The sequence below is a fragment of the Halichoerus grypus genome, chromosome 10 (genome assembly GCF_964656455.1).
Source record: "Halichoerus grypus chromosome 10, mHalGry1.hap1.1, whole genome shotgun sequence".
Taxonomy (NCBI): domain Eukaryota; kingdom Metazoa; phylum Chordata; class Mammalia; order Carnivora; family Phocidae; genus Halichoerus; species Halichoerus grypus.
The window spans coordinates 71,622,679-71,646,270 of record NC_135721.1 but is presented as its reverse complement, the minus strand read 5'-3'; the positions used below and the strand labels follow the sequence as shown (position 1 = coordinate 71,646,270).

The 23,592-nt window shown below is 37.4% G+C and overlaps 1 protein-coding gene across 8 annotated transcripts in view; it reads left to right on the top strand.

The window, feature by feature from the left end:
- Positions 1–23,592, top strand: part of SOCS5 (suppressor of cytokine signaling 5) — a 114,247-nt gene that overhangs the window by 16,229 nt on the left and 74,426 nt on the right. The window contains exons 2-3 of one of the 8 annotated variants that reach the window (XR_013441834.1): positions 7,420–7,451; positions 15,306–16,850. The exons of 5 other annotated variants lie outside the window; for them this stretch is intronic. The gene's annotated coding sequence lies outside the window, so the exon portion shown is untranslated. Of the gene's footprint in view, positions 1–7,419; positions 7,452–10,426; positions 10,603–15,305; positions 16,851–23,592 lie in introns of those variants that run through there. 2 more of the 8 variants (XR_013441836.1, XM_036121668.2) reach the window with 2 other exon arrangements.

The following is a 23,592-nucleotide window of genomic DNA, read 5'->3' as shown; positions in this document are numbered from 1 at the left end:
ATTTATGCAATTCATACTATTTCAGTTAACTAATTTAATAGAGATAAATTTGTTTAAAAAACAACACTGGAAAAACTGCTTAATGACAGGTAAAAAAATTTTACTACAAAATATTTTCCTCTAAGCTTATGAAATAAACTTATGGAAAAAGCTTAAGAGGTTAGAATCATTATGTCATAGGTTGCATGCTTTAATAGGTCTGGCATATTAAAAGAATCAGGTGTTGGCAAATTCCTTCTTTTGGTAGGAGCACAAATTGATACAACTTTCTAAATGGCTACCCTAGCTCAGGCTGCTAGAACAAAATACCATAAACTTAGGGTATTATAAATAACAGGGGGCTTATAAACAGAATTTATTTCTCACGATTCTGGAGGCTAGAAGTCCTAGGTAGGGTGCCAGCATGGTTGAGTTCTAGTGAACCTTTTTTTAGGATTGTAGACTGCAGACTCTCTGTTTCCTCAAGTGGTAGAAAGAGAGCTAGCTAGCTCTCTGGCCTCTTACAAGGGCACTAATCCCATTCATGAGGGCTCCACCCTCATGATCTAATTACCTCCCAAAGGTCCCGTTTTCAAATACCATCACATCAGGGATTAATTAGATTTCAACACGGTGGATTGGAGGATACGCAAACAGTCCATTACAGTGGTAATTTGGTAATATTCAGAATCCTTAAAATTGTTCATACTCTTTCCCCCCAAATTCTATCTTTAGGAATTTATTATAAGGAAATAAGAGATGCATATAAATGTATGCGTGGGTATTATTACTTATTCATTACAGTGCTATTTATAATGTTAAAAAATGGGAAGCCTCTGAAATGGTTAGATTATGCTACTGTATGACCAAATACTATAAAACCATTATAAATCATGTTCTTTAAAATTTTTGTTTAGTATACTAAAAATGATTGATTGACAAGTGATAAAAATCATGAGCTTTAGGATGTTTGAGGGCGTAAGGTATAAAAAAATGTTCACAATGCAGTAAACAAAAAAAGTAGAGTGATACTTTTGAGTTTTTTAAAAAGGAAATCTTTATTTAAAAGATAGAATATAAAATATTCTGTGAGTAGTTAGATTATGGGTTATTTTTCAATCATCTCATACACTATTTAATGTTTTTCACATTTTCTACAATAAGCATGTATTACAATGTTAATAATCATCCGAAAAACAGCTTGCTTTCGTTTTTAAAATTGTGTTAAAATTAATGATTGGGAGGATGAAGGAAGAAGAATGATTTTTAGTTCTTCTCCTCTTGATCATGCCTCTTTTCCATTTTTTGCAGATTCTGTAGCTTGAGCTTTATCAGTATAAATCTAGTGTAGTATATATTCCAAACTTTTTTCTTTTTTTTTTTTTCTAAGATTTTATTTATTTATTTGAGAGAGAGAGAGCACAAGAGGGGGGAGGGTCAGAGGAAGAAGCAGACTCCCTGCTAAGCAGGGAGCCCGATGTGGGACTCGACCCCGGGACTCCAGGATCATGACCTGAGCCGAAGGCAGTCGCTTAACCAACTGAGCCACCCAGGCGCCCCCAAACTTTTTTTCTAAACTAAGGCAATCTCACATGTTTTAGAGTTTAAAATTATGGGTTTCTATCAAGCACTTCTTTGTACACTTGAAGAGATTGAATATTGCTTGCTTTCTTTCCTTTTTTCTGTTTTCCAGAGCTTTTTGTTTTTTAAAGACATTTTGTCTTATTGTTACTGCCTACCTCCTTGCAAATGTAGATGTCCTTATGTTAAAAGAGAAGTTATGGTCTTTAGTTTTCTCAATAAAATATTATATTTGCCGTTTCTCTCCCTGGCATCTTGAGCATATGGACCTAGTGCTCTTCAGGAACTCACTGTAGTGACTCAGCTTCACATTTTTTGCTATATATAGAACACGTTAGAAACCCAACACAGAAAGTTAATATTCAGAAGAAGAGACAAAGGAATGTTGTGGTTAATGAAAAAAAGAAATAGACACGTCCTCCGGGGAGGTGCCATTCATACCAGACCTCAGAGAATGACCTTAACTTGAGTAGTCTGATGTCTGTTCCTCAGCAGTTGTAGATACAGAAAGTCATTTTGGTCAGGGGAAGTGATTTCATGCTAAGCAAATCTACTGAAGACTCATTTGGAAAACAACATTAATTTCTTAATTTACATTAAGAAATAATATGAAGCCATGATTGTTTGATGGCCCGCATCACCAACATCATCATACAAAGGCTATGTCTACCAAAGGGATGTGAACAATTGGGTCTGCTGATCAGAGTGTTTCCCTGAACACACTTGAGACAGTGGTACATTCTTCTTTGATCACCTCACTTTTAAGCTTTGTCAAGGGCTCTGTAGCTCTAGGCAAATTTCTCAACCTCCTGAATCTCAATTTTCTCATCATTAAAATGGTAATAACTAGCTACCTCATAGGATTATTGCAGGAAGTAAATAAGGTAATCTATGTAAAGTGACCAGCACGATGCCTAGCTCCTAGTTGCCATTTGGTAATTGTTAAGATGACTTGCTTTCTTCTACTTCTGAATTTGAGTTCTGGCAGTTAAGAAAGGTAATCTTTTCTTGTTCCCTGCAGACATTGCTGGGAACTCTGATGTGCTTGGAGTTGTAGAGGTACTAACACTCCTTGATTCATAAGAATATTGTTCTGAAACTATTCAGTCTAGTGAAGAACTATAACAAGTCTTTGCACGTAACATAGGTTATATTCTACTGTTAGATCTAACCATTTTGATACCTTAAGACTAAGGTAAGAATCATAGGACTTCCGTAGTGTTTGCTTTTCTGATTTGGCATTTCTCAAACGGCTTGATATTTCTTGTAAAACAAAGTCCAGATAACAAATTTAATAAGCTGTTCTTACTCATAGCTGACAACTTAGTAAGGTTTATGTTCTATGATTCATATTTCTAATTTATTATATTCATAGATTGTGATGTTGTAAAGGACCTGATCCAATTCCTTCTCTTTGAGATGAACTTAGTGAGACCCAGGGAACCAGACTGAAACTAAGCCAGACAGCTGATGCATCACAGGGGGTTCCTGGGACTGTGAGGTGCCAGTGCGGCCAGGCCCAGGACAGTGAGACCCTTGGTATAAGAGGTTTTGCTCTGGAGGAGGCCAGGAGAGCAACCAGCTCCTTCTTTTGGTATCAGCACCCTTTCTTGCACATGTTTGTGAGAAGGGAGTATTGAATTCAAGCAGTGAGCTTGCCGTAGTCCTGAGTTACTTCTAGAAGAAGCCCCTGGCCTGCCCTTCCTTCCATGCTTAGCCATATCCAAATCAGAGGTGAATGAGCAAATATGTCCTTTTGTGTGTGTGTCAAGTACCATGTTTGCTCACTAGGCACCATAGAGCAGTTGGGACTTAGCCAGGAGTTTTTCATGGCAGAGCTGAGGCAAGCCTCTGGCCCCAGTACACGCTTCTCTTCACTGGACTCCAGGGCCTCCCTACATCAGCCAAATTTATTTTCTCTTCTGAATTACTACTTGACTTGTATGGGAGATTTACTAAAGAATGTTTTGACATCTATTTAGATGTTATCTCTAATTGTTCTATATAGTACTTTCTTATTTACAGTTGTGGTGTCTAATTATCTCATGGGTCTGTATCGTCTACTTAGCTAAGTCCTTGAGGACTGATACCATTGTGATCTCTTTTTGTATTACTCCTAGGAATTGAAATATTTTAAGCATTCTGTAATCAACTTGTCAATCAATAGGTAAATATTTGTTGTCAATTTTTTAATTGCACCAAACTACATTTTAACATCCTTTCGGCTCTTGTAAGAGCTGGGTTTGCTATTTAAAGCTCATATCCTGAGAAGATTTTAAATTAAAAAGAGTTATAAAAGTGCTCTTGTCATTTGAAAGAAATCGAGTTCTTCCACAAATAATTTACACTGAATGATTTAAGAACTAGGAAAAGTTAGTGACAGTGAGGTTGCTCACTTATTTAAATAAATGATTTTGGTCATGTAGTTGTCTTTTTGTTTTTTAGAATCACAATCTGAGAAAACCTACTAACTTTTATGGTAGTCATCCAAAAATACGTAAGGTTATAGAGAATAGCTATCTTGAATTATAATCCTCTGTGTGTTTTGGTGGGCTCATTTGCTATGACTTTATTTCTTAGGGGAAAAAAAAGGAAAGTTTCATGTCTTCTTAGGATGCGTTATAGATTTGTGCAGTTATGCTTGGTTCCAGTCAGCATTCTTGCCCCCCCCAACCCTCACCAGCTTTATTGAGATATAATTGAGAAATAGAAATTGTATATATTTAAGGTGTACAGTGTGATGATTTGATAAATATATACATTGTGAAATGATTACCACAATCAAGGTAATTTACACATTATTGCCTCCAGTAGTTACACACACACCCTTTTTTTGGTGAGAACATTCAGGATTTACTCTCAGCAGATTTGAAGTATGCAATACAGTAATATTGACCATAGTCACCATGGTATATATTTTATCCCCAGAAATTATTCATCTTATAACTGAAAGTCCATACCCTTTGACCAACATCTCTCCCATTTCCCCCACCCCCGAGCCCCTGGCAACCACCGTTCTACTCTGCTTCTGTGAATTCAACTTTTATTGATTCTGCATACTAGTGAAATCATAACAGTACTTGTCTTTCTGTGTCTGGCTTATGTCACTTAGCTTAATGTCCTTTAGGTTCATCATGTTGTTGCAAATGGTAGGACTTCCTCCTTTTTTTGTAGCTGAATAAGACTTCATTATATATGTCATTTTCTTCAGTCAACATTCTTGAAAGTGCGTGTTTTTTGTGTCAAGTGGAATCAGATGAGAAAAATATGGCTAAACCATTGTAAATCTTTAACTGCTATTAGAAAAAAACAAGGTACATACCGTACTGATAATGGATAATAATGTCATTTCCATTCCAAGGACCAAAGTAATAGCTAGTATGAATGTGGAATCTTCAGTCAGACTTCCTTTGGATTTGATATATGCTGTGTTTGTTTTGTCTCAAATTACCTTTTTTACAAGGCAATATTAAATATGTGTTTAGTTGATATTAGGTATGAATAGCCTCTGTGGTTGGTTGAGGGATATAGTTGAATTTATACCTGAGTCTAGAATTTATACCTATGCCATATCTTTGTAATTTTTAAAAATTGAATTCTCCGGCCTCTGCATGTTCCCATTGTACTGATGTACACATACTCAAAACATTTACTTTAGAACCTTAATTCATAAAAAATTAGTCCTAAGGTAACTTATAGTATTGTATTTTTTAAAGCTTAAAAAATTCTTAAACTAATATACGGTAAAATTGATTTTGCGGGGGATGCACAGTTCTCTAAATTTTAACTCCTATATAGATCCATGTAACCACCACCACAATCAGAATACAACATAGTGCCATCACCCCCAAAATTTCCTCGTGCTATCCCTCTGTATCACACCCTTAATCCCTGACAACCACTGATGTTATATAAATGAAATTATTCAGTATATAACCTTTTGAAACTGGTTTATTCTGCAGTACCATACTGTCTTAGTTACTGTAGCTTTAGAGTAAGGTTTAAAACCAGTTGGTATGACTTGCTTAATTTTATTCTTCAAAATTGTTTGGCTATTTTAGTTCCTTTGCTTTTGATTTTAAGATAAGTTGGTCTATATTTTGTGGGGCAGTGGTTTGATTAGAAGTCTATTAAGCTGTAGATCAAATGGGAAGAATTGACACCCTGACTATGTTGAACTTCAGTCCATGAAAGTGGTAAGTCTTCCCATTTATTTAGGTTTTCTTTGTTTTGTTTTTTTTTTTAAATAGTGTTGTAATTTTCAGCATACAGCTTTTGTGCATGTTTTGTTAGATATGTACCTCAGTATTTCCTTTTTTTTAAGAACTATTTTCATCTGGACATTGCTTAACTACATTGTACAAATTCTGATGTATTTTTATCTTGTTTCAGCTAAAAATATTTTCTAATTTCCCTTGAGACTTCTTCTCTGACCTGTGGATTATTTATAAGTGCATCCCTAAATTTCCAAGTTTTTAGAGATTTTTCTGTTTTCTTGCTGTTGATGATTTCTAGTGTAATTCATTATGGCCATAGAACATATTTTGTGTTACTTCAGTTCTTTTAAATTTGTCAGATTTGTTTTATGACCTGAGTTATGGTCTCAGTGAACATTCTCTCTGCACTTGAAAAGAAAATATACTCTACTCCTGTTGGGTGGAATGTTCTATAAATGTCAGATCCAGTTGGTTGATGGGATTGTTCAGTTCTATATCCCTGTTGATTTTTTTGTCTATTAGTTATATAGATTACTGAGGTAAGAGTGTTGAAGTCTCCAACTATAATTGGAGGTTTGTCGATTTCTCCTTCCAGTTTGGTCAGTTTTTGCTTCATGTGTTTTGAAGTTCTCTTGTTAGGTGCATACACCTAACTTAGAAGATATATAATATCTTCTTCTTGGTAATTGACACTTTTATGGTTATATGGTTATATAGTGACCCTTTTATGCCTGTTAATTTTCTTTGCTTTGAAGTTTGCTATATTTGATGTTAATATAGCCCCTCCAGCTGTCTTTTGATTAATATTTCCATGATATACCGTTTTCCATCCTTTTACGTCTAACCTACCCATATCATCGTATTTGAAATAAATTTCTTGTAGGTGCCATATAATTGGATCATCTTTTTTAAAAATCCATTCTGACAATCTTTGTCTTTAATTGGTATGTTTAGATGTTTTACATTTATTATAATTACTTATGTGTTTGGATTTAGTGCTACTATTTTATTATTTACTTTCCATTCTTTTGGTTTTTTTGTTTATCTTTTTCCCTTTCCTGTCTTCTTTTGGGTTATTTGAACAGTTTTTGGTATTCCATTTTAACTTACCTATTGTGGGTTTTTTTCTTTGTTTTTTTCCTATATCTCATTCTACTGTGTGTGTGTGTGTGTGTGTGTGTGTGTGTGTGTGTGTGTGGTTGGTCTAGGGATTATAATATACATTCAGGCATACCTCGCTTTATCTCACTTTATAGATACTGCATTTTTTTTTACTGATTGAAGCTTTGTGAAGCAGCCCTGTGTCAAGCAATTCTATTGGTGCCATTTTTCCAACATCAATTGCTCACATCATGTCTCTGTGTCACATTTTGGTAGTTCTCACAATATTTCAATGTAATTTGATTTAATATTATTATATTTGATAATCTGTGTTCAGTGACTATGACTCACTGAAAGCTCAGATGATAGCATTTTTTTAGGAATAAAGTTTTTTTTTAAATTAAGGTATGTACATTGTTTTTTCAGACATACTGCTATTGCACACTTAAGAGACTAAAGATAGTATAAACATAACTTTATATGCTCTGGGAAGCCAAAAACTCATTTAAATGACTTTATTGTGATATTTGCTTTATTGCAGTGGTCTGGAACTGAACCTGCAGTATTTCTAAGGTATGCTTGTACTTAAATTTTTATAGTCTACTTAGAATATTTTTCCACTTAAGTGGGATGTAGAAATCTTAACACTATATGTGTCTCTTTATCCTCTTCTTTTTTGTTGTAATGTCTTATATATTATATTTACATACATAGAAAATGCAGACAGTGTTAATGTTTTTGATTTCAACTACCAAACGTATTTTAAGGATTTCAAGAAGAGAAAAAGAGTTTATTATATTTACCCAGATGGTTATCATTTCTTTGTTATTTCTTCATTACTAATGTTCTGTTTTTCCCTTGGCATCTTTTCTCTTCTGCCATTTAGTGATTCTTCTAGAACAAATCTGCTGGCAATGAATTCTCTTAGTCTTACCTTCACTTGAGAATGTCTTTATTTTGCCTTCATTCCTGAAGGATATTATCTCTGGATATAGAAATTCTGTGTTGGCAGTTCTTTTGTTTCAGCCCCTTAAAAAATATGCCATTTTCTTCTGGACTTCATGGCTTCTGGTGAGAAATTCACATTCAAGTTGCTGTTCCCCTATAAGCAATGCATCACTTTCTTTTTCTGGCTACTTTCAATTTTTTTTCACTGTTTTTAGTTTTTATCAGTTTGACTACGATGTGTCTAAGCATGGATTTCTCAGGGGTTTATTCTCTTTAGATTCTCTGAGCTTCTCAAATGTGTATATACATTGTGTCTTTCACCAAGTTTGTAAAGTTTTCAGCCTTTGTTTTCTCAAGATACTTTTCTGCACTACACTCTCACTCTCCTTTAAGGATGCCAGTGATGCTAATGTTAGTCCTTTTGGTATCCTAAAGGTCCTTGGTGCTCTGTTCATTTTTTTGTTTTGTTTTGTTGTGTAGACTGGGTATTTTTTATCAGTCTGTCTTCAAGTTCACTGGCTTTCTTTTGTCATCTCCATTTTACTTATTAAGCCCATCCAGTGAATTATTTCAGTTACTGTATTTTTCAGTTCTAAAATTTCCATTTGACTCTGTTTCTTTGCTGAGATCTTCTGTTCAAGAGTGTTCACCCTTCTTGGAGCATTTTTGTAATAATGCTTTAAAGTCTTTGTCAGATAATTCCAACATTTGATGTCATCTCAATATCAATGTCTGTTTATTGTCCCACGCAAGATGAGATGTTCCTATGCAATTTTGAATTGCATTCTTCAGTATTATAAGGCCATGGGTCTTGTTTAAATTCTATGGGGAATGTTCATTTTGTATTTTAGTATGCAGTCACTCCTGTTGGGTTCAGCATGCAAGTTGCAGCCAGCTTTCTGTCAGTTCCATTTTCAAAGCCTATAGCGCTTTGCTGTTTGGATCTGTCCTGTGCGTACTGCCCATTGGCCAGTTGGAGATAGGTGACTTTCTATCTCTGTTCAATTCTCAGAGGTTCTGGTTTGTTGTTTAGGATGAGATCCATGCCATGTTCTGCTCTGGAGTGAGCCCAGGAGGTTAATCAACGTCATGGAGTTGCTTTTTTGAGTTCCACCCATTCAGCAATTTCCCTTATACTTCCTACCTCCCTGGGGGCTTGCCTTTTTGGTCCTCTAGCCAGAAAGCTTTGTCTACTCTGCTGACTTCTTGCATTTGCACACACATCAGGGACAAGTGGTGGGAGCATGGGTGGAGGGGGTTGGGAGAGAGGTTTGCAACACCCTCTTGAAACCACAGCCTGGGATTGGAGACTTTCCTCAGACTTTTAGGGTACCTATGGTCCCCCTGCTGTTACTGCCAGGAGATCCCTTTCCTTCCTCAGCTAGAACTAGAGGGCTTCTCCTGGAACACTGCCTATGTTGATGCCACTCCAGGTTTTCCCCAGTCTAGGCAACAGGATGGGTTTGGGGAAGGCAGTAAACCCACACTACTTCTATGATACTTCGAATTCTGGTCTTCTTCCTCAATCTGGCTGCTGCCATTTACTTTTCAGATTCTTTAAATAGCTGCTCTGTTCATTGTATTTAGATTTTATAGCTGTATTCAGTTGGAGAGACAGGGTGTGGAGTGTTTATACTCCATCCAAGCCAGCACTTGCAGTGTGTACTTTAAGTATGGCATTCATTTATTCAGCCAACATAGGTAGTTATCATTTGAGTCCTCACCATGTGCTGGGTACTTTAAATATATTATTTGCTTAATTTTCTGGTAACTCTCTGCCTTTTAGGCATGGGAAAATTGAGGGGTAGAACTTTTAAACTTACGTCCAGAGAACAAAGATATTGACAGGCTGGGATTTGAACACAGGTATTTCTGACCCCAAGTTGTGGTTCCAGTACCAACAGTATCAGAATCACTTGAGAATTGTTAGAAGTGCAAAATCTCTAGCCCCAAATTCAGACCTACTGAATCAGAATTCTAAGAGTGGGGCCCAGTAACTTGTTTTGATAAGCCTGGATTGTCCTCATGCGTGCTAAATGTGAGCAGCAGTTCTCTGTGCTGTTGGATTCACAGGCACTAAGTATGTTTTAGTTTCTTAGCAAAACTTGAATATAAGAAGCTGAAGTAACTTTTCACCATTGTTTGAGACATACAGTAGTATGCTGAGGAAGAACTAATTTTTTTTTTTTTTACTAAAATCATTAATATATAGCTTTGAGATTATACTTTTCTATATTATCAAGGAAGCAGTAGTTAAGAAGTAAATACTATGAATTTTAAGATTTTAAACATATGTGTGTACGTGTGTGTGCATATGTATGTAAAGAAATCAACTTAGATGTGGTTTTTGGCCAATAAATCACTGGTAATTGCTATGCTATATAATGCTCTGTATTTTCAATTTTAGTATATATTAATGCTGTTTGTCTTAGATTTCAGGGTAACTTTTGATATTGGCTTAGATTAAGATTGGATTAGATAAAATGGCCCATATTTGGAGGGTCGGTCCTATTTTGTGTAATTTTATCATTTTCACAAAAGATTAAATATATAAGTTAAATTTGCATACTCTTTTAAGACATCTTTTTTTTTTTTTTAAGGTTTTATGTATTTATCTGACAGAGATAGCACACAAGCAAGGGGAGCGGCAGGTACAGAGAGAGAGAGAAACAGGCTCCCCGCTGAGCCGGGAGCCCTGCGGGGCTCAATCCCAGGACCCTGGGATCATGATCTGAGCTGAAGGCAGACGCTTAACCGACTGAGCCACCCAGGTGCCCCTCTTATAAGACATCTTATATAAATAATCAATCACCAAAAAAAATCCATCAGACCACATCTCCAGAATCTGTTTTTTAAATTAGTCTGGAATCCACATGTAGATTAGTAGGTTGGTTATGAAGCATTGTCTTTGTGATAAACTTTTGAGTTAGAAACACTGTTTGAATCCCGTCTCTCCAGTTACTAACAGGGTCACTGGGGTTTGGAGCAGAGCAGATAATTAATTTTCCATTGTAGAAATAGATTTTATAGTTAGCATTATTTATATTAGATCTTAAGTCTTGTTACCCTCTGGTGTCTACATTAGCAGGACACCTACTAACAGCTAGGTACTATTTAGGGAATGTTGGTATTAAGGTGAAGAAGACCCTGTTTAAAGCTTACTGTCTTTAAACAGGAAAACATTGTTATGCACAACAATGATTACTGTGATAAAGACTTGTACAGACTATGGATAGGTTGTGTTGGAGCCAAACTGGACACGGGAGCCCAACTATTAGTATTTGAAATCATCTGTGGTAGTGTGTACACCACAGAAATCAGCAAATCCTACAGACAGTCAGTTCTGCTGTCACGGGACATGTGCATTCCTAAAAATCACCAAGCTTAGGGAAAAATGGGACATAACACTCAAAAACTTCCTCAGTAACACATTTTTTTTTTAAAAGGTAGGAACTGAATAAAAAGGACAGCAGAATTGTACATGTTAAAATGATTAAGAAAAACATAAATATAATAATAAATATTGTGCTTTACCATAAAAAAGACTTGAAGTCGGCCTTTGGAGGTGGGCATAGGAAAGGTTGCCTCTTGTGAGTCATTGAAGTGGTAGAAATAGGTGTCTGAAGTCTGAGGGAAAGTTGCCACCAGATGTGGACAGGGATGGCCCTGACACAGGAGGCTGCTTGAGGTAGCTGGGAGATGTTGGAGGTGGGTGCACAGGACTGGGGGCAGCCGGGGGCAGTGCTCTGCATTCATCTAGCATTTCAGGGCACACAGGCAAATGGGATTCATGTTGTGCTTGTGTTGTTCCCTAATGTAACAAGCACACTGACACAAATTTGAGTTTTCAAAACAAATGTTATAGCCGAAGTGACTGCATCAGGGCTTTTTTCCCCTTCTGAGAGCTAGTTTACCAACACACCAGGGAGAAGGAGCTCTTGGGGTCGCCTGGAGGAGTCTTGGAGGACTTGATGAGAAGATGGCAATTGAACTGAGACGTGAGGAATGAGTGTAGTGTTTTACCAGGTGTAGTAAAAGTAGGGGGGAGGGCATTCCAGGCAAGGGGAACAGCAACATGAAAAAGCATGCAAGTGGAAACCTGATGTGTTTAGGAAACTCATACATAGTTCAGTATTAAAAGAGAGGGTTAGAACTTGGAAGGGAGAAGAAAAGGAAACACTGTTATTGAAACATAATATCTAAAAGGTAGGGGCCAGATTCTCAGTGGCCCGTACTTCCCTTGAAAGAATTTGCATTTTAGCCATCAGTGGGGTAGAGAACACTGAAACATTTTGGACAGAGAATTATATTTTCTGAGACTTCTTTATATGACATTCCCTGGTGACAGTGTGGAGGGCAGATTGAAGGACACCCAACTAGAATCTGGGACTTCCAGTGAGGTGAGTAGGAGCCAGGGTGGATCTTTTACAGCCTTGACTCCTTTGAGAATACTTCAAAAGCTGTAGATGCTTACTAGCAACTGTGCCCTTTGTGTGTTCCTAGAAGTCACTATTACTATACTCCCGTTTCTTGAGTTTAAGGACGAGGGCCATAGAGTCTTCTCTATGGTAATGAATCAGGTGACTTTATAACCAGCTTTCACAACAGCTAGTTTGACTATTAGCCTTATTTTTCCAGTGTTTAAAAAATGGTGTGGTGACTCATGATTGGAGACGTTTTTTTATTGTAATGTGCATTCATTGAGAAATAAATACTTGGGTGAAAGATCTCTCTTTGCCCACTGGATTCCTATTTTTGCCTCAATTATTTTATCATATAGAATAGCCATTATAAGGGATGAATAAATATCAGGAGAAATTCAGGGGTTAATAAGTGCTATAACTGCATTCTTTCAAGCAGAAGTTAGACATAAATGATACGAATTACAAGTCTAAATTGAGAAAGCGATCTCCCCCACCTTTAAAAAATTAATTCCTTTTTCTTAGTGTTCCTTAGCAAGTGTTTTGATGCCTATTATCAGAGTAGGATATTGATAAAACTCATAATCTGATTGAAGGTAGCAAAGACCCTTTCTATAACGAATTGAAAACAAGAACATCAAGGTAAAACATAAAAAAACGTGTCCTACAATTTTCTAGTTAATAAACTCTGGTATCCCACACAGTCTTTTTTATGATCAGCATACGGTAAATATTTGTTAAAAGGCTAAAATGTAGTACATAAATTTAGGGAGAGCTAAAGACAAAAATAATGGAAACATTGTAAGACCTTTTTTTTTTTAGAATTTTCTGATCTTTGAAATTGGAGAATATAATTAATGGACTATGGATTCACAGAAGCCATATACTCTCAATAATTTGTCCCTGATACTTCTATGAGGTAATAGTCACCGTATTTAAATTTTTTTGGTGAGGCATTGGTGTTTGTTTTTAAATTACAAAACTAAAAATTTAGAACAATGATACATGATTTTTGCAGAAATGTAGAAGAATACTACTTGCTTGAATAAAAATTCAAACTCTTGATAACCTTAAGGAACACTGATTTTTTTTTTTCTCCTTCAGTCATATTTGTAACTCTTCTTTGATAGGAAAAGATATGTGATCATCAAATAACCAAATTCCTTCTATAGACTAGTGCTCTTTGGCTATTACTTACTAACTTATGATAGCTACTTGTGAAAGGAAACCGTGGGTATACGCATATAATAAAAATAAAATGTATTATAATCAGATGCGCATAGTTACAGTGTAATTCATTGACCTCGGTTCACTGAGGTGGGGGCAGGTATTCTGATCTTTACATGGTCCACATATTGGCAAATTATATATATATGTTTCCTCTTTTCTATATTGTCCATATTCTTCTCCCTTAACTCTCTCAGGAGTCCTAATCTTTTCCTTGTGCCAGGTATTTATTTCTTCTAGTCCTCAACATTTACAGAAATACTAGTCTGCCTTTCTCTTACAGAAATAAGATTTTCTTTTCCTGCCTAACCCCTGTCTTCACCATACTATAATCCATACAGTTGTGATTGTTTTCTGACTGAGCCGTTTGGCTCTTCTAGAATGTGCAGAGAATCATCTATGAAGTCATAGTCATTTAATGTGGCCAAGTACAGGAATAAAAGTACTTTTTTTAGCATGGCATGCAATACCCTTTAAAGTCTGTTTTTCCCAGCTTTTCAGGTTGCTTGTTCTTGTACTTCATTCCACCTGCCCTGTACTTTAGCATCTGAACCACTCCTCTTCTTCTAGAAAGCTAGACCCTTTCCTGAGTCTGTGCCTTTGCATGATCTGTGCTTGAAATGCCTTTCTCCACTTGGGTAGGTAACATCATTCTTCAAAACCCAGGTCAAAGTCACCTCTTCTGTCAGGCCTTCCCTGATCCCCTGCATTAGCTAGGATTAGGTGCAGTGGCAAATAACAGAACCTCCAAAATAACAGGCCTAAAAACGAGAATTTCTTTCTCTCCCATAAAAGTTTAGAATTTGCAGGGTAGGGCTGAAATGACTGCTCTTCTCCATAGAGTCATTAAGGAAGTAATTTCCAGCTCAGGGCTTCAAAATCTCTCAGATTTGACCCTTGTCCTCATGGTCCAAAATTGAGGTATCTGTTTTAAGCAGCCAGACATAGGAAGGAGCAAAAAAGGGACTAAAGGCATATGTGAAGTCTCTCTTAAAAGTTTCCCTGGGTCTCGCACACTACATATTTGCTTGCACCTCATTGGCACAAAGGAAGGCTGAGAAATATAGTCTTTATTCTTGGTGACTTTTATTCTGGAAGAAGGGGGGAACAAGTGTGGGGTGCAACTAGCGGTGTGCCACAGTTCCCCAGCTAGCAGTAGTTGCTGTGCGCTTTGTGCTCCCAGAGCACTGATTAGAATTAATTAGAATTTAGGTTGTGTTGTAATTTGTTTGCCTTCTCCACCAGATTGTGGACTTCTCAGACTGAGTATGTTTGTCTTTCTCTCTCTCTCTCTCTCTTGAAATCTCCAGCACCTGACATAAAGTTTAGCACATAGTCCCTGCTCATAAAGTGTTGAATGAATGGATAGACATTCAGGAAGATTACAGCAGAATTATCAGAGACATAGCAGCTGGTGATATTTAAATACCCAGGTGAACAGGGAAATTGCTTATGTGGACCTTAATTTCTTAGACTTAATTTTTTTTTTTTTTTTTCCATTTTCTCCATTACACAGAGAGAAGGATACTGCCAATAGTAGAGGGCCTGGCTTCTCTTTTTCAGTAGTGCCTCTGAACTGACTGACCACACAGAACACAAAGTGACTTACAAGGGTGTATATTCTTCTCTGGGTTATACAGGTTTTTTTAGACTGTAGTAAAATACATGAAAGTTAACCGTTTTAACCATTTTTAGATATATAATTCTGTAGCACTAAGTACATCCACATTGTCGTGCAGCCATCACCATCCATCACCCGAACTTTTCTGTCTTCCCCAACTGAAACTCTGCCCCCATGAAACCCTGACTCTGTGTTCTCCTCTCTGTCCAGCCCTGGCAGCCACCGTTCTGCATGCTGTCTCTGTGAAGTTGACTACTCTGGGAACGTCAGATACGTGGGATCAATTAACATTCATCCGTTGTGACTGGCTTCTTTCACTTAGCAGAATGTCTTCAGGGTTCATCCATGTTGCAGCCTATGTCAGAATTTCTTTCCTTTATAAGGCTGATTATATTTCATCTATATGTACCACCTTTTATTTATCCTTTCATTTGTCAGTGGATGCCTGGGTTGCTGTCTTACACTTTTATGTGAGATTTTTGTTTTTTACAAATATCCTCAAGAGAGAGTCTTGTTCTATTGTAATTTCACCACCACTGCCCCTAAACCCAAAGCACATAATTATATACCTTCTTAAAGGGAAATTTAAGAGAAGAAGAGGAAAACAATCATCTATATTAGAAACATAGTTTTATAGGAAGTAATCTCCTCTCCCAATCCCAGCTTCTCAAGTATAAACTAAAAAATAAAATTGAAAAACATTAACCTGGTGGGAAGTCTGGAAAATGGATACAAGAGTAGAATTAGAAAGAAATATAAGGGGCTTTTCCCAAGAAAAGATTAGATTTTATTTTAATTAAGAGTCTCTTGATTACATGGTAAAGCCACAGGAGAGTACAACTTGTGAGTTCCTATCATTTTTAAATATGGAGATTTTTAGGGGCACCTGGCTGGCTTAGTTGGAGGAGCATGCAAGTCTTGATCTCAGGATCTACATTGAGTGTAGAGATTATTTAAAATAAATAAATAAGGATGCCAGGGTGGCTCAGTCGGTTAACCGGCTGCCTTTGGCTCAGGTCGTGATTCCAGGGTCCTGGGATCGAGGCCTGCATCAGGCTCCCTGCCTACTCAGTGGGGAGCCTGCTTCTCCCTCTCCCTCTCCTGCTCCCTCTGCTTGTGCTCTCTGTCAAATAAATAAATAAAATCTTTAAAAAATAAATAAATAATAAAAATAAAGAAAATTTTTTAAAAAATAAAATATGGAGGGGTGCCTGGGTGGCTCAGTCAGTTAAGTGTCCGACTCTGATTTCAGCTCTGGTCATGATCTCAGGGTTGTGCGATCGAGCCCCGCATTGGGTTCCACGTTGGGCATGAAGCCCGCCTAAGATTCTCTCTCTTTCCCTTTCCCTGTGCCTCCCAAAATAAAATAAAATAAAATAAAATAAAATATGGAGATTTTACTGTCACTGGACAATGAGAAAGAAATTATAAATTATGGCTGTAGCTTGGTGGTTTTGCTTTATGAAATTCTCTGGCATTGAAGAGGAAAGGGTTATGAGTGGGTAACGTAAGGAAAATTAGCTCCATTCCTGTCACCTGACCCCCTTTGTTATTAGGTGGAAATTAGTTTAGTGACAATAATGATTGGATATTTTATTGCCAATAATATGACTGATGCCTAGAAAATTCTGGGTTTTGGCCTCTATCCCACTGGGCACATAGTCCAAATTAGCAATCTGGTTCTTTTACTAAAATTCTCAGATCAAGCTTTCAAATAATGTAAGTAGAGTACATGTCCAGTAGTTTAAACAGAATCTCAAACACTTTCCTGTTGCTGCTGATTGTTGGGTCATTTTGGCAAAATGGTGAGTCAGACTTGACTAGCCAACTCACAGGCCAGCAGTTGATTTTACTTAATTACTTGAGCCAAGACCGAAGCACCAAAATAGAATAGAGCACCTTGGTTCTGATACCTTTCTGTCTTTTCCAAAAACATCTGGCTGTAAATTCCCATGCCTCCCCTAGGTGTTTTGGGTTACAAGAAGCATAAGATTTCCTTGTTTTTGAATCTCATAGTACCATTGGAGAGATAAGATGAACCTGCCTGCAATCATCTGAGCAGGAAAGAACACATTGTGATGTTAGCAGTAAACCCTTTTTGAGAAATTAGAGCTTGGTTTAGACAAACATGGAATTGAATTGTGAAGGACAGAGTAGTGAAGGGGTTTCAGAGGAAGGAGAATTCAGTACAGGTAAAACGGGGCCTAATGACAGATGGCAGTGAGTGAAAGTCAGGTACGAGGTGCTGCATGTGACTGCGGATTGTTCCTGAAAGGAAATGAGTCTGGCCATGTTCTGATTCTAGGAAGAGAGGAGAGACTGTGGCGTTGTTGAACTCTAGGAAAGGGCAGTAGAAATCTGGACAGGGTTACTGGCAGTGACAGAGAAAAGGTAAATCTGAGAGCCATTCTGGAAAAAGGAACTGTTCAGTTAGGTAACGTTAAATATAAGGGTAAATATAAACACCCATTAAATATAAGGGTGTTTTCTGTAGAAAACAGGTACTGATATCCCAATCTGGGGAGCAATCTTTTTTTTTTTTTTTTTTAATTTTTTTTATTGTTATGTTAATCCCCATACATTACATCATTAGTTTTAGATATAGTGTTCCATGATTCATTGTTTGTGCATAACACCCAGTGCTCCATGCAGAACGTGCCCTCCTCAATACCCATCACCAGGCTAACCCATCCTCCCAACCCCCTCCCCTCTAGAACCCTCAGTTTGTTTTTCAGAGTCCATTGTCTCTCATGGTTCTTCTCCCCCTCCGATTTCCCCCCCTTCATTCTTCCCCTCCTGCTACATTCTTCTTCTTTTTTTCTTTCTTAACATATATTGCATTATTTGTTTCTGGGGAGAAATCTTAAGATCATTTTAGGTGCAGGAAATCTGAGCTATGACTGGGAATAGCCAAATTGAAAGACTTCTTAAGCTATTAGTATTGAAAAGTGGGTGGAGTGCGTGGCCTGGAAGTATGCTCCCCACACTGCCAACTGTGCTTGAGGAGGTGGGACTCGGGCCTAGAAATACCTGACTATCACTGTAAAGGCAAGAACGTATGTTCTCATAGCTTCTGCATAGATGTAAAAACTCTTAAAATCAAATACAATTGTTTCCCGTTAGCTTCATTTCAACCGAAGGGACTAAGTTAAGTTAGTTCAGTAGATGACATTCATAAACTACACCCAGGAAACTGAAGTTCCCCCACACTGTTAAATAAGAAAGCGGAATCCAGATTGCTTGTACATGGCTAGTGAGATGCAGAACAGGGGCAAGAACTTAGATTCTTTCATAAAGAACAACGTCTTAGAATAAATAGATATTATGGCAGAATACTGTCATACCAAGGAGAGTTAATGTTCTTAAATATTGTAAGTTAAGTTATTGAATTAACATTTAACATGTAGTTTAATTTCATAACATTGGAAGTAATCTGCCAGTATGTAATTGAATGTTTCATGTTTTTCTTTAGTGGAACATTTTGTTGGATCTGCTGTGCCAAATGTTTATGGCTTTCTCTCTCGGAATGGCTCTTTGTGTATATAGCAAAACATATATAACCATATGGAGTCAAGCCGGAAAAAAAACTTGGCAAAGGAGCGTTTCTCTTGTAATTAGATTAGAAATTGTCTTAAGATATACGTTACAGTACTGATAAAGGTAATCCAATCAGGGAAATGATTAGCATAGAGGAGGACTGTTTGGGTTTCACTACAGATTCCTGAGGTGGCTGTCAGTAGCACTTTGCTAGTTGCCTACAACAAATACTGCTTTCTGCTTTCTTTGTTCTCTCTTGTGTATGCTTCCTTTTTGCTCTTTATTTTCACTTTTTATGGTGAAATATAACATACATATATATATATTGGACAATGAATAAAATATAAAGGTACAGTTCAGTGAGTAATTATAAAGCACACCACCCAGATTAAGAAACAGAACACTGCCAGTATACCAGAAGCCTGCTATGTGCCCCTCCCCAGCTGTCTCTGCCCCATCCCACCCCCCACAAGTTACCAGATTCTTACTTTGGTGATAATAATTTTTTCTTCCTCTTTAAAGTTGACCGCCTATATGTACATCCCTAAATGATGTAGTTTACTTTTGCCCTTTTCTACACATATATGCAGACATATGTATATATGTCAATATGTAATCTTTTTTTTGTCGGACTTATTTTTGTGCCATTCGTCCATGTGTTATATATATGACATTTTTATTTCTGTAATCTGTTGTACCCATTCTGTTCCACCACATGAATATGCCATGCAAACCCAGACTGCAAACCCCTGTCTGGGGCGAACAAACTTCTTAGGAACCTATATCCTGGATATCCTACCCACCAGGCTTTTTTTCTCTTGCTTCTCTCTGGGCTAAAACTACTTCCCTGCAGTCCCCTGGGGGTAGGATTAGAGTTTAGGTTTTGTTACAGTTTACCTTTACCTGAGGTTATAGCCCTTTGTGGTCCCAGTTCAATGTGGGGAAGAGTTCCCTGTACTCTCCATCTTTTGAGGAATTTTTGCATTGATATTTGTTCCCCTCAGTGAGGCCATTGAAACCAAAGACCTAATTTGCTGTGTTCTTCTTTTTTCTTTAAGATTTTATTTATTTATTTGAGAGAGAGAGAGCAAACAAGCAGGGGGGAGGGGCAGAGGGAAAAGCAGACTCCCCCGATGATTAGGGAGCCCGATGAGGGACTCCATCCCAGGACCTCAGGATCACAACCTGAGCCGAAGGCAGACACTTAACTGAGCCATCGAAGCGCCCTAATTTGCTGTGTTCTATCTGCAAGTGCCCTCAGGGCCAGTGTCTTCAGGGGGTCCTACTACCTCTCTGGGGTCCCAGTTGACCCTAGAATTTATCTGGCAGTTTCCTACCATGTTGTCAACTTTTTATTTTAAGATGTTTTTGGTTTTTGTGTTTTTGTTTTTGTTTTTTTTGTATCTAGGAATTTTTAATTGTTTTCAGCAGGAGGGTTGGTCAGAAAAATCTTAGTCTGTCATTACCAGATATGGTATCCTCTTGATTTTTTTTCCCACTTAGCCTCTTATTTCCTGTTTTTCCTTCAGCCTCCATGTTAATGACTTTCACAAACATTTATATACTGAGTATCTAATACATACCAAGCATGACACAAAACAAAGTCCCTGCTTTCTTGAAACTAACATTATAGTGGATTTTGGATTGTGGGCAAAGTTGCAGCGCTATAGGACAGCATTTTCCAAACTGATCCACAGAGTATTAGTGTCCTGTGAAACCTTAATAAGGTTGCCTTTGTCAAGTAAGTCTGTAGTAATGCGTAGGAGGGTTTCTTCTCTCAGAGGGCTTAGGCATTACCTTATTTAAACTGCAAACTTTACCTGTAGAATACCTCTTAATATTTTAAAGCATACTAATATTCCAGGGAACATGATTTATGAAACCCTGGAGTATCTGGAGTAATTTTAAACATCTCCATATTATTGTGTGTTGTCACAGAGCAGTTTTGGCTCCTGCTATTCCCCCAGTCATGTCTAAGGGGAACATTTGCTGAGGGAGTAAACCGAGGCAGCTATACTTTACATTATAAACGACCTTCTCTTACTTGGCTGTAGGTGCTTGGACTGGTGCAGGTGCCAAATCAAAGGCGCCAGTCATAGGTCAGCCACTGGCCAGCCAGGTGCACTAGCACAGAGAGTTTTGTCCAGATAGGAACAAGCCAGACCAGTCAGGTTCCCACAGATCTCAGCTGGTTAAAGAAATCTAGTTCTTGCTGCTTTTAATTTTCTGTCTGGATATACTCAGGATAGACAAGTAGTAGGGAGTGCTGGTTACTGTAGGGATACACATGATGATGTGGATCACAGAACTTACAAAAAGTCACAGATTTTGCAGCTAAGCAGTGGAAGGGAGCAGAATTTGAAAAGTCAAGAAAAGGAGATAGGAGGGACCTGTGATGCACCAAGAATTAGCCAAAGGTATGACCAAGTGACAGCTTTGGGGTTAAAAAAAAATTAGAGTATAGGAGCAGAGAGAGCAGCTGGTGGCCGGAGGCAAATCAGATACCAAAAGCCTAGTACCCAGGGAGTTCCGAGTCACAGCAGTGGCGGGAATGCTGGAACGAGGATCCACAAACTCGCGCGGCACGGTCCCCTCAGGCAACCTTGGGACTAGACCACATTTTCCGTTCCAGTGTCCTTGAGGCATACTCGACTTGTGTTACTGGTTTTGTTCTTGGATTTCTGTGAGAAGTCTTATTTCCCTTATCCTCAAATTGATGCTTAGAACCAGTCATTGTCCCCCGCCTTGCCCAACTATGTTTGCCAGCCTGAGTGAATGTCAGTACTCTGCAACCAGAAGAGACTGATACATAAGGAAAGAGTTGAATTCATATCAGAATGCTACTTTTTTGATTAACAACTAGAAAATGTTTTTATGACACCAGAATATGCACCCTTCCTAACACTGCTATTCCCTTTTTTTTATTACATTTTGGAAACTCGGCTTCTAAGCTCAGGTGTGCTAAAAGTGGTACTGTTATATGTCATCACATAATCTATTTCTGTTGGTTATCCTATAAATAGTATCTCCATATACAAAAAACAATGCACATTACTTGTTATCGGTACTCCTTCAGAAAGGGTATTTTATATTTCCCAATCCAGTGTTACTTACTACTGATCCCTAGTACTGTTTGAGAAAATCAGGCTGGCTTTGTGGAGATCTCTGTATTATGTTATTCCTTTTTTCATTGATTTGGTTCACCCACCCCTCTCACCCCACTATGTTTTTGTGTGTCTTTTTCCTTCCTCACAGTTACCCCACCTTTTCTTTAAAAGTGAGTTTTTAATACTTCATTATTTATTTCTTATACATTTTTCAAATAATTTTGGGCTTATAATATGAAATCAGAGTGGTCTTTTTCAAGATCTGTTTCCTTTTTGAATACCTTTTTTTTTAATAGCATTTTTTTCCAACTAGGAAATTAATACATTTAAATGTAATGTTTTAGAAAATGCAGAAAGGGGGAAAAAATGAAATTACAATAATCACAAACCACCCAAGATAACCACAATAGTACCTCCTATCCATAATCTTTTTATTAAATATGTTTATATGTATATGTTTGTGTTTAGGTCAATTTAGATGTATTGTTCTATATTCATATTCATTTAATATCATGAATATTTCCAGAATATTAAATACTCCAGAGACATCATTTTTAATATCTATTATTTCAGCATATGAAAGTACCACATTCTCTGTTAACTAAAAAATACAGTTATTGCCAGTTTTTTTGCTAAGATAATACTATGAGGACTATCTCGTATATAAATCTCTGTCCTTACCTATTTTCTTGAAATAAATTTCTAATTGTGAAAACTTCGGTCTAAAGGTACAGTATATCATTTGTCCTTGAATTTTGTTCATGGCATATTTTTTGACATCCAAAATTGAAAGTTTTATGTCATTAAGTATTTTGATTTCCTTTTGGTTTCTTTCTTCAGCGTTTTAAGTAGGCTTTCCCATCTCCTCTTTGAGACGTCATATGGTTTCTTTTACTTACTACTTTTTTTTATGGTGGGTTTATCTGTTTTTACAATCCATTGAAATTCTTACCCATTCCTCTTCCAGGAACATTTGAGATTACTAAATTTTAGACGCAGAAGTATAGTTTCCAAGTTTCAGAAAATTTGACTGTTAACTGTGTTTTCATTCCCATCTACTTCCAAACATAAGAAAAAAAGATGATTAGGAATGGTGCCAGGGTGGCTCAGTCTGTTAAGTGTCTGCCTTCAGCTTGGGTCAGGGTCCTGGAGTCCTGGGATCAAGCCCCACGTTGGGCTCCCTGCTTAGTAGGGAGTCTGCTTCTCCCTCTCCCTCTCCCTCTGCCACTCCCCCTGCTTGTGCTCTCTGTCAAATAAATAAATAAAATCTGTTTTAAAAAGATGATTAGCAATAAACCTATACTTTGGGGGGCGCCTGGGTGGCTCAGTCGTTAAGCATCTGCCTTCGGCTCAGGTCATGATCCCAGGGTCCTGGGATCGAGCCCCCGCATCAGGCTCCCTGCTCGGCTGGAAGCCTGCTTCTCCCTCTCCCACTCCCCCTGCTTGTGTTCCCTCTCTCGGTGTCTCTCTCTCTGTCAAATAAATAAATAAAATCTTTAAAAAAAAATAAACCTATACTTGGACATTTAGTATAATGATACTTGATCTAGACTTACATAAGGGAGTGGGAGGGGGATTTCCAAATCTATCACAAATTTATAACCTTAAGGTCTTCCATTTGGGTTTCCTGTTGGTAATAGCAGAAAAGAGGAGGAACACTTGACTTATGTTTTTCATTGTCTGCTTAAAGGAAGCATATTGATTTTTTTTTAAAGAGAGAAATCTTGGCGGTAAAGCCAAAAAGGAGTTTTATGTGTGGGTCTTTATATGAGGGATGGTATCTTTGATACCATTTTTTAGAACATGAAATAATACCAGCCATTTATTTTAGAAATTCTTTTTTTTTAAGTTTA